The 16,449-nt window shown below is 37.7% G+C and overlaps 1 protein-coding gene across 1 annotated transcript in view; it reads left to right on the forward strand.

Annotated features, from left to right (window-relative positions):
• ZNF280D (zinc finger protein 280D) overlaps positions 1–16,449 on the forward strand; it is a 248,542-nt gene that overhangs the window by 48,375 nt on the left and 183,718 nt on the right. The window contains exon 2 of the mRNA XM_032481101.1: positions 11,543–11,600. The gene's annotated coding sequence lies outside the window, so the exon portion shown is untranslated. The remainder of the gene's footprint in view (positions 1–11,542; positions 11,601–16,449) is intronic.

The raw sequence follows: 16,449 nt of genomic DNA on the forward strand, positions 1-16,449 counted from the left end.
ACCCGGGAAATCATTTCTTATCAGACTGCACATATGGACCAGGCTCATTGTTTTTAACACGTTTAACCGGTGTTGACATCTTGCCATAATGGCTTTAGGGTTTTTTGTTTTGTTTCAACATTAACGATACACTTTAACCACACCCGCACTGCCCAGCTCAGTTCCTGTCTGCCCATAAATAATCCCTATCCTGAAATTAGCATGTATCTTTTCTGCCCGTTTTTATTTATTCAGTACATATGTATTTAGTATTTCATTGTATGATTCTGGCACCATTTATCTGCAATTCTGTTTTTGAATGTTCATATTGTTTCCAGTTTTTCGCTGTTAAAAACAGTGCTACAATAAACATTCTATTTTGTGTCTCCTCAGGCACATGCATGCGGATTTTTTAGGATATGTTCCCACCAACAGAATTGCTGGGTCATAGAGTATGTGCACACCGACTTCATTTTATGTTGCAATGTTGTTCTCCAGCAATGGTTTTTAACAATACAACATTCACACCAGCTGTGTTTAAAAGTACCCGCCTCTTTTTTCCACATTCCTACCAGCACTTGGGCACCTCAGACTTCTAAAATGTTGCCTGTCTGATAGGTGTGAAATAGGATCTCATTGAGGTTTCAATTTGCATTCGTTACGGAAGGTGCCTTTTCTTCTATTGGCTATTTAGTTCCTTCTAATAATTATTGAAACCTTTGACAATTTTTCTAACACGTTGTTTTTCCTTATCGATTGATAGGGATCTTTTTAAATTCTAGATACTAATACCCAGTAATATGTGTTATAATTAACTTCTTCCAGTCTGTAGCTTGCATTTCTACTGTTTATCATATCTTTTGTCTAATGGGATTTTTATATCTTAATGTATTTAAGTTCTCATTGTTAATCTGTGTTTGGGGTGTTTTGTTTAAGAAACCTAAAGAAATGTAATGAAGACGTTGTCCTATACTTTCTTTTTAACTTTAAAGTTTTCCCTATACATTTAAGTTTTTAATTCATATGGGATGGATTTTTGTTACAGCAGGAAGTAGAGATCAGTATTTTTTCCCCTGTATATGTACTGGCTCTGGCCAGTTGTCTTAGTGTCATTTATCTAATGGTCACTGCTCTGTCCTAGGCCAGGTTTCCATATCTGTATAGTTCAGTGTCAATTTATTTTGTTCTGTTGGCCTATTTTTGTATCCTTAATCCAATACCACACTGTTTAAATAGCTATGGCTTTATAATTAACCTAGTAGGGCAAGACTCCAGCCCTTAGTTTTCTGTTCAAAAATTTCTTTGCCAGTTTTTTTCTCCTTAATCTTCCACATGAACTTAGGGTAGGATTGTTAAATTCTATGAAAAGTCTTGTTGGGAATCTGATTGGAGCTTTAATGATTCATAGATCCATTATAAATTCATGCGGGGACTACTGGAGTTACACAGCTATATCTTTCAGTCCCTCTGTGTCTTATCATGTATCTAGTGCATCTTTTATGTAATGTTTTGTAATGTTCTCCAAATAGGTCTTGCATATATTTCATTAGATTTTTTGCCTAGATATCTATAAATGAGAGATAATATATATAAATATATTTTTTTCTCTTATACCCTACATGAATCCAGAATGATGAATTCTTCTATTTGTTTGAATTATTTGCCCACAAATTCTCTTGAAATTTTCTATGTAAATAATCCTATAGTCTGCAAATAAAGATGAATTTATTTTCCTTTTTTCTAATTCTTAATCTTTTTACAAATATTGTACTGGTTAGGACTCTACAATACAATACAATACAACAGAGATTGAAGAGAAGCTCTGATATCAGCACCCTTGAATTGTTCCTGACTCCAAAGAGCACACTTGGAACATTTCACCACTAAGGTAAACACTGAAGTTTCTGGTAGATACCCGTGGAAGAGACTGCTGGTTCCCTTACTCCATCCCAAATTGGTTCTTCCTTTTTGCCTCAGTAGAATCTTTAAATTTTTATCTGGAGGCATGACTGTCAAGAAAAATGCCTGCATTTCCCAGCCACCACCAACTAGGTGAGGGCACAAAACTTAGTTTCTGCCATTGCGGTGTACATAGAATTCATATATGTAAATTCCAGTCATATCCCTAAAGGAGAAACATAACCACTTTCCCCTTTTCTCCTTCCTGCCACCTGGAATACAGATGTGATGAGTAGGATTAGAGCAATCATAATGGCCTTGAACTGATCTTAGGAATAAAGATCACACAAAACATAACGAAATGATAGTAAGAACTTGGATCTGGGCCACCCAACCAGTCTTTTATATGGGAGAGAAATAAAATTCCATATAGATTGGAGTTTTCTGCCACTCCCAGCCAAGCCCAATCTTACAACACTCTATCAGGATAATTAGTGATAAATTCCCAGTTTCCAATAGTTTTCCTTCTTTTTTTCATAAATTGTGTTTTTATAAATTGGTCATCTGTATAAATGAGATGAATTATGATGATAGATTTTCAATATTTAACCTTCCTTGGGATTCTGTCATGATATATTTTTGGAGCTTGCAGATGTACAATGATTGTTTGTTACTTTTCTCAAGATTTTTAATATGAAAAATTCGAACATACAGAAAAGTTGGTCTGTACAGTGAACACCCATATATCCACCACCCAGATTCTACATTTTATTATATTTGTCTTGTGCCTTTTCTATTATGATGTGTTTTTAATGCATTGCTTCATTTATGTAGCTAATATTCTAAGTGTCTGTACACATGTGTTCAAAGGTGAAAATAGCCAACTATTTTCTCAAATTGTCTCTGTCCAGTTTGGATATCAAAAATACACTTTACCATATACAATGAAGCAAGGGGTTCTTCTAGGTTTATCTTTGTTGCAAAAGTCTGTCTAATATAGAAAATAAGCTTGAAGATTTGGTAAGATTCACCTCTTTGAGTAAGTACTTGGTTGGCATGGTTCTTTTTTAATGGGTACAGTTTTTAAAAATTACAGATTTAGTTCATTTAATAGGTATAAATAAATGCACAGATAGCCATTTCTTTTTCAAGTCAGTTTTAGTGATTTATTTCTAGAGAACTGTCTATTTCATTAAGTTGTTAAAATTATATTAGTGTCAGTAATGGTATTCATTGTATTCTCTATTGCTTTTAAAAACCTTGACTCTATTTATAGTCATGTCCTATTTTCCTACCTTTTTTCTCTTTTCCCCTCAATTTGTTTTGCTAGATTTATCTATTGTATTAGTCTTCTGAATGAGCTAGCTTTTGGATCTATTGATTCCTTATTGATTTTCCCCTCTTTCATCTATTTCTCTTCTTTTTTGTTGTTATTTCTTTCTTTCTGCTTTCTCTGTTCTGATTGACTTTTCTCTATATGTTTCCTTCTCTTCTATTATATGCATTTGACGTTCTAAATTTCCTTTTAAATACAACTTAAATTGCATACCATGCATTTTAGTATTAGTGTTTGCACTGAGCGATGCTAAACATTTGGTAATTTCCATAAAATTTTCTCCCTTACTTTGTAATTATTTAGAAGTTTCTAAAATGAATAGGTCAGTGTAACTATTATATTTATTTCTAACTTTACTGTGTTGTTATAAAAAATGTTTTATGTGATTTTGGGTCATTGATATTTGTTTGAAATTTGCTTTTTAACATAGTCAGTTTTTAAAAAATATTTCGTGTGTGCTAGAAAGAATGTGTTTCTTTCAATTTGGAGTATAGGATTACTTATGTTGTTTACAGCTTCTATAAATATGATTATAGATTTATACACACATACACATATATATTTGAGTGTCAAAATTACTATTTCTTCAATATAAATTATTCTACTTACCCTTGTATTTTGTTTGCCTTAAAGTTTTAAAAATTGATATTGATGTTGTTATATTAGTTTAATTTTTATTAATATTTTTCTAGTACATTTTATCCATCTGTTTACATAATGACCCCTCTGTCATCATGTTTTAAGTGTGTCTCTTATAAGCAGTAGTACATGATTGAATTTTTAAAAATCTTTCTGAGAATCTTTGTCTTTTAATAAAGAATTTCAATATGTTAATATCTGTATGTACTTTGGTTATTGGCCTATTGAACTTATTTCTACCACTTACATTGTGTTTTCTATTTACCATTCTTTAACTTTAATTCTTTTTGTTTATTCTCTACTTTCTATTAGGTTGATTGAGTTTTTAAAATTCATTCTCCCCTTTTCTTTCTCCTGGAAGTTTGCTATCTGCTTAGGGCTAGGATTAAAATGAAAAAGTCCCCTGTGAGAATTAAAACCACAGGCTCTCACACTGCTTTCCCAAGCTAAGGGGTTGGACTTTTCTACTTCTCTTTTCGTGGCAGGGATAGCTTTTCAGGGTCTTCATCCAAGGACATCTCTTGGGTTCCCAAAATCTATCTCGGGGAGCTCAGGGTGATCCTTTATTCAGCTTCTGAACTTGAACCTTGAAGAAGGCGGCCAAGAGCCTGGGCTGGGCACAGGGCCAGGCTTCTCTGCCCAAGGCTGGGCGTCATTGTGAGAGACAAGGCTCTGAAGAAAACCCTGAACAAGAACTATTTGGACCATCAAATCAATCAGAGGGTCAACTCAGGCTGAACCCATTGTGGCTTTGTTTTATCTCTTCATTCTTTAACCTCTTCTTTCTTTTTGAACTTAGCTGTTTGTTAAAAAACTGATTTTCATTGCATTTTAAGCAGCATTTCCATGTGTAGATACCAATCTGTTATCCTCCGAAAAGCTGTGGAAGTTAATTTACTTATCTTACAGAATATTTACAGGTTCCAAGTCTTATCTTCCACCTCAGATCTTTTTTTGGTTTTGTCTGTCTTCCTCAGTTTCTGTTGAGTCAATTTACAAGTAGATCCTTTGTCTCTGTCTTGCTCCTTGGCATTGGTGACTCATTTTGAAGTTCTGAGTGGCTATTTTTCTGGCTGTCCGTCAAATCACCTGCCTCTCAGAGTGAGGAGGTAAGCCCTACCCCAGGCAGGAGCTCCTCAACACCATGCTCTGTTTATGTCCATAGTCCAAGGGGGAACACCGGACATCCTTGGCTGTGCTGAAGTTCCCGTGGCACTGCCTTTCCCCTGTCCTCCAGCAGTTTCTAAAATGATTGCCCTGCAGATCTCAGCCTTCCTGGCTGGGCACGCTCCCGGCTTTGATGGAAACATACCCAGCTGGAAGCAGCTGGCATGCCCAGGTCTTCCAGCATTGGGCTTTCCAATACAACATGTGGGGGCCCATATTTCCTGTCACTTCCTTCTGGCTAGGTGGCTCCCTCCAGCCACAGGCATTCCCTGGGCAGTTGTCTGAGTTAACCTCTGAGCTTGGCCACCTCGAGTGCAGCTGCGGGTCCTGGCATTGCCACTCTGAGTAAATACCCCAGAGAGCCCACAGATCTGCCTTGATTTCTCTTTCCGGTCCGATTATCTTGCAACAAAGACAGCTTCATAGGCGTGAGACCTGTGCAGTTACCCTGGGCCCCACACTCAGAAAAGTCAGTACTTGGATTAATATTCTGCTATTGCTGTCTTGAAATTTTAAACAGCCTTTGAATAATATTTCAAAATTTTTAGTTTGCACTAGGCTGTACACACTATGTAGCCGCTCTTCAGGAGAAACAGAACATTGCCTATCCTTGGAGAAGTGGGTGGGGCTTATTGATTAACTCGGTTTCTTAGGAGCCCAGGGCAACAACCATTAGGAGTAATTATTTAAAACTAGTTTTTTAGATATAGTGCCGTATCCTGAAAAATTTATTCTAATGGGATTCTTCCATCTAAAAAACGCATTTTAGTGCTTCAGGAAAGGGAGAGGTACAGCTCTAGAAGAGCTGTCCAATAGAAATTTCTGCAGTGATGTTAATGTTCTGTATATTTGTGTCCAGTATAGTGGCCACTAGCCACACGTGGCTACTGAGAACTTGAAATGTGGCTAGTCTAACTGAGGACCTGAATTTCTCAGTTTTAATTAATTTTAGTTATTTTCAATTTAAAGTTAAATTGGGCAGTGTGTGTAGATCTAGAACAACAGAGTAATTTCTGACTTTTGGCGCTTTGATTATATTTTGTATGGATTCTGTATCAAGAATTAAAATTAGACTTTGTCCAGAATTTTCTAAATTCATACTTAAGGCATATCTAGAACTAGATGGGGAAACTGAAATCAGCATTTTTTTCATAAGTTTAGAGAAAATATTCTTTCCACCTGTGAAAGCTAGGCCATGAGGCTCACTGCTGTAGCCTACGAGGGAGACATTACATGAACAAATGAATTGCCTAAAGACTGCCCCTTCCAGTTCTAAGGGACTATGGAAGAAATAAGGAAGACAAAGAAGAGGCAAGGCTAGGGGCCAGAGTCTTGGCAAGCAGTGCTGGTGAGGAGGTGTAGTGGGAAGTGTGTTGATAGATGAACTTGAGCCATCCCTCCAGGACCTGCATGACCTGGTGTGCAAGTGACCTAGCAAGTCCCATGTGTTCTGATGAGACACAGAGGTCTTGGGAGCACAGAGGTATGTCAGAGGGCTCTAGTTAAAACAAAGACTTAGCCGAGTAGGCACTTTGAGAAGGCCAGAAGTACACATTTCAGAGATAGGTAGTACTTCATCTAAAAAAGCCACACCAGAAAAACTTCACTTCACTGGTTACTAGAGAACAGAAAATCCAGCCACTCCACTATCCACCAGTGAAGATCCAGATAATACCATCCCTGCTGTCATGGGTCATCTAAACTTTTATGGACTCCAAAACACACAGACACTTTCTTTAAGGAGAATGAGAAGATGGAGAGAAAATTAGAAATACTTAACATTTTCCCTAAAGAAATTAAAGATTAAAGAGAGTTAACATAAAAGAGTGGTCTGAACTACTAAACTGAACTAAGTTTAACTGAATGGGATAAATTTAGGGTTCCTTTCCCCTGTTTCCTATGGATGAGCAGATGAGTTATGGAGAAATAAAGCTGCATTTTCTTTGCACATGTAAGTGCACAGTGAATGAATTTGTGACTCCACTATGAATATGTTTGGCTTCTTGCCAAGCCACTTATGAACAGCAGCTATATTCATAAGCTTTAGCAGAGGTGGAGTACATGGCAGGGGTTGGGGTAGGGATGCTGACGTGATCTATTGAGCCTAGGAGCCAGCATCAGGACAGAATTGTCCACTTAACTCATAGATGCCCTTTCTTCAAAGGCACTAGCAACCTCACATAGGAAGGTCATTCGGTGCTTATCTGGAAGGCAGTTTTTCTCTTATCACCTGCTTGGGTGTGGAGGAGGTTGTAGATATTCCAGCCTACTGGTCTGAGAGCTGGAGATCAATGGAAGAGGGGCAGTCTTGCAAATTTTGATGTCATTTTGCCTGTGCAGTGCCCTACTTATATTCTTGTGCTGCATGAACCACATCTGGGTTCAAGGAGGCCAGATCTAACTGGACAAATTCCTAATACACTTACCTTCCTCCAACATCCCATCAGTCTTTTGTCCATGCAGTCCTCTGTGGGCTACAGCACCACCTGCAGGCCAATTCTGAAAAGTACATGTCCAAGAAAATGGAGGAATTCCTGGACTGTATTCTTCAAAGTCAAGATACCTGCATTATACTTCAAGGGTTTATGATCCTAGAGTTAGGATCACCATGGCTCATCGAATATGTTTAGCAATTCCTAGAATTTATTACAAAACTCATTGCACATTTCTTCTCCTTGGCTGTTATAATAACTGACATTCTCAAAAGGGAAGGGGGCTTTTATTTAAGGGGGTGCACAGAGGCAGATGGAACCTTCCAATAATTCTTACTTAATTTTTTCCAACTTTCCCTTAACCTACCTGACCCAGTCCAGCCCACATGAATGTCTGCAACCATACAGATGGGAAACATTAGACCCCACGAGGACCCAGCCCTTATGCCTCCACACCTTGGGTTTCCTTCTCTGGGAAATTGACTTTTGGAAAAATTCAATTACTTATCCTCCTTGGGAACAAGAATCACTTTGTCAAAGAGGCTAGAGTGACTAAGATAGGTTCAGAAGCTCAGTTTGCTTCAAGGTAACCTTTTTGAAGCTCTTTGGGTTTACCATTTCGCACTCAATCCTGGAAGCCATAGAACCCTGAGGGAAGACTACATTACCAATGCTGCAAATCATCTTGCTGGGAATTCTGAAGACATCCAGTGCCGCCTTAGCCATCGCCAATAGATAATCAGACACAATTGGATTTTTATTATATCTAAGTAAGAAGAATAAAATGGTTTAAGTTGATATCCTGAGCTACTGGACTGTCTTAGTCCATTCTGGCTGCTCTAACAAAATACTACAGACTGAGTTTCTTACACACAACAGAAAATTATTGCTCGTGGTTCCAGAGGCTGGAAGTCTGAGATCATGGTGCCAGCATGGTCATCTTCTGGTGAGGGCCCTCTTTCTGGTTCAAAGCTAGTGCCTTCTTGCTGTATCCTCTCATGGCAGAAGTTAGGGGTCTCTCTGAACCTCTTTTATAAAGGCACTAAGCCTATTCATGAGTGTTCCATCCTCAAGGCTTAAACATCTCCTACAGGCCCCACCTGCTGATACCATCACCTGGAGTGCTGATAACAAACACCTCTGGAGTTTAGAGTTTTACATATGAGATCAAGTTCTACTTTAAAATGTTGAGCTTGAAGTGCTTATTAGACATCTAATGTTAAATCTGGAGCTCAGCGGATATGTCAGAGCTGGAGAATGTGTGGACCTGGGAGTTATTGGCAGGGAGACAGAAATTAAAGCCACGGGACTGGATAAGTGAGTGAATGTATTTAAGAACAGAAGCAGTTTAAAAAAATTTAAAAATTGGGCATAAAAGGAAGGAGCTAGTGGACAAAGAAGCTAGCCAGGGATGTAAGGAGGAAGAACGAGGTGGTATGTTGACGGAGAGATCAAGTAGTTGACTGAGTCAAATGCTGCTGAGAGGTCAAGTGAGAGGCCTGGGAATTGTTCAGAGGATTTGGAGAGATAGAGCTCGTTGGTAATCCTGAGAAGAGTGGCTTCACTAGAGGTGTAGTGAGGAAAACATGATTTGAGAAGACTGAAAAGAGACTATGAAGTGAGGCAGTGGAGACACTGAGAATTGACAACTCATTTTAGAAATGGTGATGCAAGTGGACGGGAGAGGCAGGTGTGGGTATTTGGAGGAGGCCATAGATTACAGGGAGGACAGGATTATTTTGAGATATGAGATATTATAGCATGTTTATATGCTGATGGGATTTTTCTAATAGGGGAGATGTGGAAATGCTGGAGAGAGTCTATGTCGGAAAGTCTTTGAGTAAGAGGGGATCCAGGGCTCAAGTCATGATGTCTAAGAGGATCCACACTACAGGACAGTTATTCCGTCATCATGGGAGGAAAGGCAAAAATTTGTGAATGTGATGATGGGAAACTGTCATACGGTCTTCTGGCTGCTCTTTCTTTCTTACTAAAAGTAAAGATGAAGTCTGTTTCCACCAGTTTCTACAAGCCCAGCTTACTGAGGCCCTGCTCTCAACTCAGAAACCCATCAGTTTACTCTGACAACTGAGTTAGAAGAACCAACTTATCTTACGAAAGGTTCTGGATTCCCAGAATTGTCACAGCCAACTCTGGTACTTTGCCCATTAGAAAGGATGCCAGTTAGAGAAGCAGACACATGAAATTCCCCCATTCAGGATCCACCTGCACGTGTAAAGTTTTTTCAGCAAACTGTACGACACAATCTAGTGGAGTGTGCAGTGGAGGAGGAGCAAATCATGGTTAAAACTTTCACCATCAACAGGCTGAAGCTGCTGGCACCCTATTAAAAAAATCAAGAAGACAGCCTTAAAAATTTTAAGCTTCTACTTCTATGCTCTATTTCTAACTTGCATGTTTTCAATGGCTTTCCCAGTTTTTCCTCATAGTTGGATACTTCGGCATTAAGTGGTTTTAAATTCAGCCTCTCCCAAAGTTGCTTCCTCTTGGATCTCCGTCTCTTTATCTCCAGTGAGCCTCAGCCATGTCCCAGGCTCCTAGCTACCCAGTCTCCTCCCAGCCTGCCTGGTCCCCGCTTCTTAGGGAGGGAGGTCCTCACACAAATGTAAGAACGTGTAAAATAGATCTTAAAAGAGTAAAGTAATGTCACCATAAGGTGTTTTGATTGAGCAAAGCAGCAGCAGCAATAGCAGAACTTTCTAAGCAAAATTTTGCCATTTAATCTTTTTCATGCATCTTCAGACTTGGGGGAAAAAGCCTTCTAAAGGAACAACACATCCCCTGGGAAAATGAGTGAAAGGACAGATGAATTAAGGTTTAGAGAAGAGGATAAGTATTTAGAGAAGATTGCTTTCCCATGGGAGACCACGCACATGTGCACACACACACACAAACATACACTTTGGTTACTATACATAGTAACTACATTTATTGTAGCTTACAGATGAATGAATAGCAAATTTGAATATCTTTTTTCCCAGTATAAATTTTGTTTAGGAGTTAGGATTAATATTTATTTTCATATATAATACATGACTAAGTCAATTAAGTTCCTATTTTTTTTTTTTTAACAATTCTTAAATTGAAGGCCATTTACCTAGCTCATCATGTGCCATGAGTCAAATTATTTGGGAACTTCTTGTTTGGAAGTACCTTCAGAGCTCTTTTTACAAATAGGATTACCAACTGTCTCAGTTTGTCCAGGACTGAAGGGTTTCCCAGGACTTTCAGTTTTAAAACTGAGACAGCCTTGGGTAAACTTTCCTGGAGAGATTTTCAGTCCTGGAACTGAGAGAGTGCCAGGCAAAATGGGCTGTTTGGTCACCCTCTTCATGAAGTACACAGGAACCAGCAGCTCATTGCTTTATAGTCATAGCTGTGTTACTCAGTTGGATTGGTCCCCTCCTTATTTTTAAGACTTGGCCCTAAAAGCCTTTTGGCTGTTTCAAAAGATCAAATTTATCTCCTACCTCCCAAGTATGTGGCAGCACTCAGGAGTGCCTGAGTTTGCAGGCAATTTTACAAACCTTTCCTTCCTTCCTTCCTTTCCACTCTTACCTTTTCGTATCTGGGTCACTCTCTGTAAAAGTATGTAGTACTAGTGATGGACGTGACAGACCTTCTCCTTGACCAAACTTTAGTCTGGATCCTCAGAGCCTTCTTCTCTGCTAGGTCTCGACCTTGACCCACGTCCTGTCTTTGGCCTGTCTAGCCCAGTGTTAGCAAGAATCCTTCTAAGCCAGTTTAGTAAGAATCCTGCTATTTTTGATATCTTGAATACCCTCAATGTCTGATCAAATTTCTGATTTCCCACTCTTGGTATCTGATCACCTTGGCCTACATACAGCAAGAATCCTATTAAGTTGATGTAGTAAGAAGCCCCTTACCTTTGATGTCTCCTTTTAGTAATCTTCCATCCATTGACTCCCCCACTCTGTTCATTGGCTGTAAATCCTTGGCTGTCTTTGCTGCAATCTCTCCCCTACTGCAGTATTCTTACTGCCATAGTCCTGAATAAAGTCTTTCTTACCGATTTAGTAAGTGTCTGAATAATTTTTTTCTTTAACAGTGATGCAGACAGGATCAAATTCATCATGGACCTCTGGACATTTCACCCAGAACCCCAGGTATGCACTTTTGAAGCCTTTGTTTCATTCCTGAGTGACTCAAGATTCATCGATAAGTGCGATTCCTGAGCCAGTGCTCTGGACGGCAGTCTGTTGAAGCATGAGAAGAACGGACTTTGATTTTTAAGACTCTGAGTATACTTTCTGAGGCTGGGTTAGAGGCCCAGGAGTCTTTGGTTGAAAGGTATCTTTCAACCAAAGCAAGAATCTTCCTGGGTGGGAGTCTTCTTGGATCTTTTTGAGTAAAGATACATACTCCCTGACCCTTGAGTGGAAAATTCTTGGCTTTTTGGGGGGCCTCTACCCTGGAAGCAGGGTTGGAGTCCCAGGTCCCAGGCCCCTTTGTTTACAAGGCACTGCTAGTTAAGAACACAGGGACTTTGCGTAGACTGAAACCCCCTTCTCATACCCCTGCTGACTATAAGCTCCACCACTGCAGCACTAGCTATGTCCACCTCCTTTCTTGTATGAATGGCTTTACTAAGGATAACTTAGAACTTCAGTGACTTCCCCAAACTGATTCCTTTAAGACCTCTCCCTTACGATTGCATCTATTCCTCCTTTCTCCTTTTTCACTATCTTCAGTCTTCCCTTCAGCTCCCTTGAATCATTTGATAAAAACTGCCTCCAAGCCCCTACTTCCTTCATCTCTCTGTCCACTCCTGCAAGACTTTCCCTTCCCATTTCAGCCTCTCATTTCCTTAGAGTCACTTGAACTTTAGGTCCTCTGTCCCCACTGAGGACTCTCAAGAGCCTTGGAGACCCTCCAAAAGAAACTGCACATCAAGATAAAAGAGTATCTTTAAATCTCCTCCACAAAAAGAGCCTTAGCCCTCATATTGAGCAGATGAGCGTAACTTGTTCCATCTGTCACTGTTGTTACCCAGAAATAAAATTTGGATAAAAAACATAAAGTGGAGCAAAGGTAAGAGCCAACTATTTTATATAAACCACTGAGTTTTTATATTACTGTGTTTACCTGACTCATGGCTAAAATTTTAGAATGAAACTTTACGGTCTACATTTGCGTCTGTCTGTATGTTTATGTCTGCATGTTTTATATGTATGTGATATTTTTCTACTTCTGGAAGATATTACCAAATTAATTTATAAAATCTCAAAAAGGAGCTCTATTCTGATTGACTTAGAGATAAATAAATTATTATAGATATTAAATATTCCTAAGATTCTCAGAAATATAGAAGCTAACCCAAATGCTTTTCAAGTTTATGTGATTTAGGAAAATCTTAGGTAAATAAGACTAGTTTAATATCATTGGCTTAATAAAAACAGCTATGTCTTCTGAGCTATCAGCATTAAGTATAATACTAACATATATTTTGCATTTAATTTTTTTTTTACCTTTCTTTGCTTTTGTCATTTTTTTGGATACTTGCCTAACATGCATGTGCTGTAAAAATAGTTAACAGGGAAATAACGAGATGATGTCCAGCTTTCTTTAATGTTATAATGTGCCTAAAAATAGTTTCCAAAATCTTTTTGTAACTTGCAACCTTAGAGTTAAGTGCTAAGTAATAGTCATTGACTATCTAGATCACTTCTAATTAGAGTAAGGGGAGACTACTAAACCTTAAATTACTAAGCACAAGTTTAAGTTTATATACTTTTGGCTTCTTATTTTTATCTTATTTTTATTTTTTTATTGAGGTTTACAATGTTGTGTCAATTTCTGATCTGGTGTACAGCACAATGTCATACATGGATATACATATATTCATTTTCATATTCTTTTTCACCATAAGCTGCTACAAGATATTGAATGTATTTCCCTGTGCTATCCAGTATAAACTTGTTTATCTATTTTATATATACCAGTCAGTATCTGCAAATCTCGAACTCCCAGTTTATCCTTTCCCACCCTCCTCCCTGCTGGCAACCACAAGTCTGTATTCTATGTCTGTGAGTCTGTTTTGTTTCATATATAAATTCATTTGTCTTTTTTTTTTTTTTAGATTCCGCATATGAGTGATATCATATGATATTTTTCTTTCTTTTTCTGGCTTACTTCACTTAGAATGACATTCTCTAGGGACATCCGTGATGCTGCAAATGGCATTATTTTATCATTTTTTAAGGCTGAATAGTATTCCATTGTATAAATATACTACAGCTTCTTTATCCAGGCATCTGTCAATGGACATTTAGGTGGTTTCCATGTCTTGGCTGTTGTAAATAGTGCTGCTATGAACATTGGGGTGCAGTTATCTTTGTGAATTAAGGTTCCCTCTGGATAGATGCCCAGGAGTTGGATTGCTGGGTCATATGGTATGGCTTCTTATTTTTATATGGCACAGAGAGGCTAAATATATTTGAGTCTTTTAATAAACATCTTCTTTTTGACACACTGAAAAATTGCACTATCAGGAAACCCATACCCATAACAATTGTGAGAGGATATATTCATAAAATTTACTAGTCTGCTGCAGAGTGGTGGTATATGACAGACAATTCACAACTATTTACTTTGTAGTTTGCTCTGTTTAAAAAAAAAAAAAGGTGGAGGAAGGTATAGCTCAAGTGGTAGAGCACATGCTTAGCATGCATGAGTCCTGGGTTCAATCCCCCATACCTCCTCTAAAAACAAACAAACAAACCTAATTACCTCCCCCCCAAAATAAAATTAAAAAGGCTAATAATGGTTAAATGTTATAATCAATATATGTAAATAAAACTACTAGAAACAATAAGGATCAAGGGATACAACTTTGTATGAAAAGTATGCAAGGACAGTAGATTTTATTTTTGATAAGAAAAAAGTATACAACGTATGTAGGATGGGTTTTTGTTAAGGGAACAAGATAGTATTTTTGTCATCAAGTAAAGGAGGAAAATATAAGACAAAATCTGAACCGATATAAATAGTTGTAGAAGGTTCGCAAGAAAGGAATTTTGGAAAAGGAATCTTATCTCCTGTGGTCAAAGTTGGCTAAGGTTGGATAAATTTATTTATAGGGTTTAAAAAAAAACTTTAATTTCAAAAGTACCTTGATGTATAACTAGAATTTGGTTTTCTCTCTGTCGAAATAAGAAAGTTTTTTTGATTATTGGTCTGCTCTTAATAAGAGATTGTAAGAGAGTTTTCTTTACCCAATAAGTCATCCCCTAGGAAACAAGGATACTGTCCTATCATCATAATTTCCTGAGCTTTATACTAACCTTTATAATGTCCTTAATTATTTAAGACAACCAGTTCTTATCACTTTTAAAGGAGCTAACTCTTTTTTTAAATAGTCATGTTATCACCTATATTTACTTTTGAATTCTTTTTATTATTGCTTTGGTTAAATAGATAGCTAAGTATTGTTTCACAGTAACCTGGGATTGTGTTTAGCCAAGTATTCAAACCTTTTGACATTTGGGACAATTTTACCTTCCCAGAATCAAATCCTGGGCAAAATATTCATTTTGAACTGAGTTTGAGTTTTCTCAGATGACTTGAAAAATCTCAAAGGATTTTTTTCTTTGATCTTGTAAAAGGAGAGAGGCCAAAAACCAATTTGGTTTATTTGATATGTTCATTGCATGAAAAGCACTGTCAAATATCAGATGCCTTAACTTTCTCTAGGTTATAGTTGCATGAATAAAATTTTGTTAGTGTAAGTGTTGAAGATATTGTATCAGATTTATCAGTGCCCTCACTGTATATGACATATTCTGGTGTAATGTTATCAGTCATAATTCCAGTTATTATTTTAAATGTTTTATGCCACAGAAATAACCAAATTCCCTTGTCAGCTGCATAATTTTTATAGTGAATTGTCATCAGATCTTTAACCACTGCCATTTTAAGTCTTTTGTCATCAACAGATAGTTTTTGTTTAACTCTGATTCTTCTTTAAAAGCACTTGCAATCTGCTATTGGCCAGAGTGCTTTATCTTGAACAAGAAGAGATTGTCTCTGAGACCCATGGAAAGGACTATGATAGGTCTCTGGGATACAGGCTTCTGATGGGATTCAACTGAGAAAGGATTTCCAGAGCTCAAGTAAAGAATCTGATGGGTTCATAAAACTGCTAACCTACAACCAAGCAGAATAAGAATTAATTGCATGAGACTGAAAGAACTGATGGACAATGATTATAGCCTTTGTTTGGAATACTGCTGCTGGATTTAGGGAACCCATTTCCCTTTTCTCATAAGTTATCACTCACAACAATTTAGAAGATAATACTTTTATAAACAGAAGTGAAACATTTATCATTTTTCCCTGTCTGATCCCTCCAGAATTCAGAAACTCTTATTGAATATTCTCATTTTAATGGCAATATAATTATTTGTGTAAGTTCAGTAAGAATCTGTCCTCCTCTAACAAGACATAATTGGAAACATTGGTTATATAAGCAAGGCTTTGACTGGAATGTCATATTTGAGAATATTATGCTTAGAATCATATATGAAACTGAAGTTGACTTCATGTGGAGCCAACGCTTACAAAGTTCTTTTGGGAAAACTGGGCTAGTACCTGGTTTACAGGGTTCCAAAACTTAGAGGTGACTAAGGAAGTTCACTTCCCGGCAAGCCCAGGAAGTTTAGGATATTTTGGGGACCTAGGGAAGAGAGAAATGCACCCAAATATATAGGTTCTACAGATGAAACATGGTGGCAAGTTCTTGGCTTGGTTTCGTAGCCTTGAAAACTTTTTAAAAATCGAATTCGAGATTACTTGTGAAGAGTTCCAGCAAAGCAAACTTTCAGAGATCTATGTGGTTGGTTACTATTCTTGTTGCACTTATGTAAATAATAGGCCAAATTGAATGAGACCAGACTTAAGAATAATGAAAAAAAGGGTAGGTGTAGAGAGAAATCTCATGTGTCAGTGGAAGACTGT

The sequence above is a fragment of the Camelus ferus genome, chromosome 6 (genome assembly GCF_009834535.1).
Source record: "Camelus ferus isolate YT-003-E chromosome 6, BCGSAC_Cfer_1.0, whole genome shotgun sequence".
Classification (NCBI taxonomy): Eukaryota; Metazoa; Chordata; class Mammalia; order Artiodactyla; family Camelidae; genus Camelus; species Camelus ferus.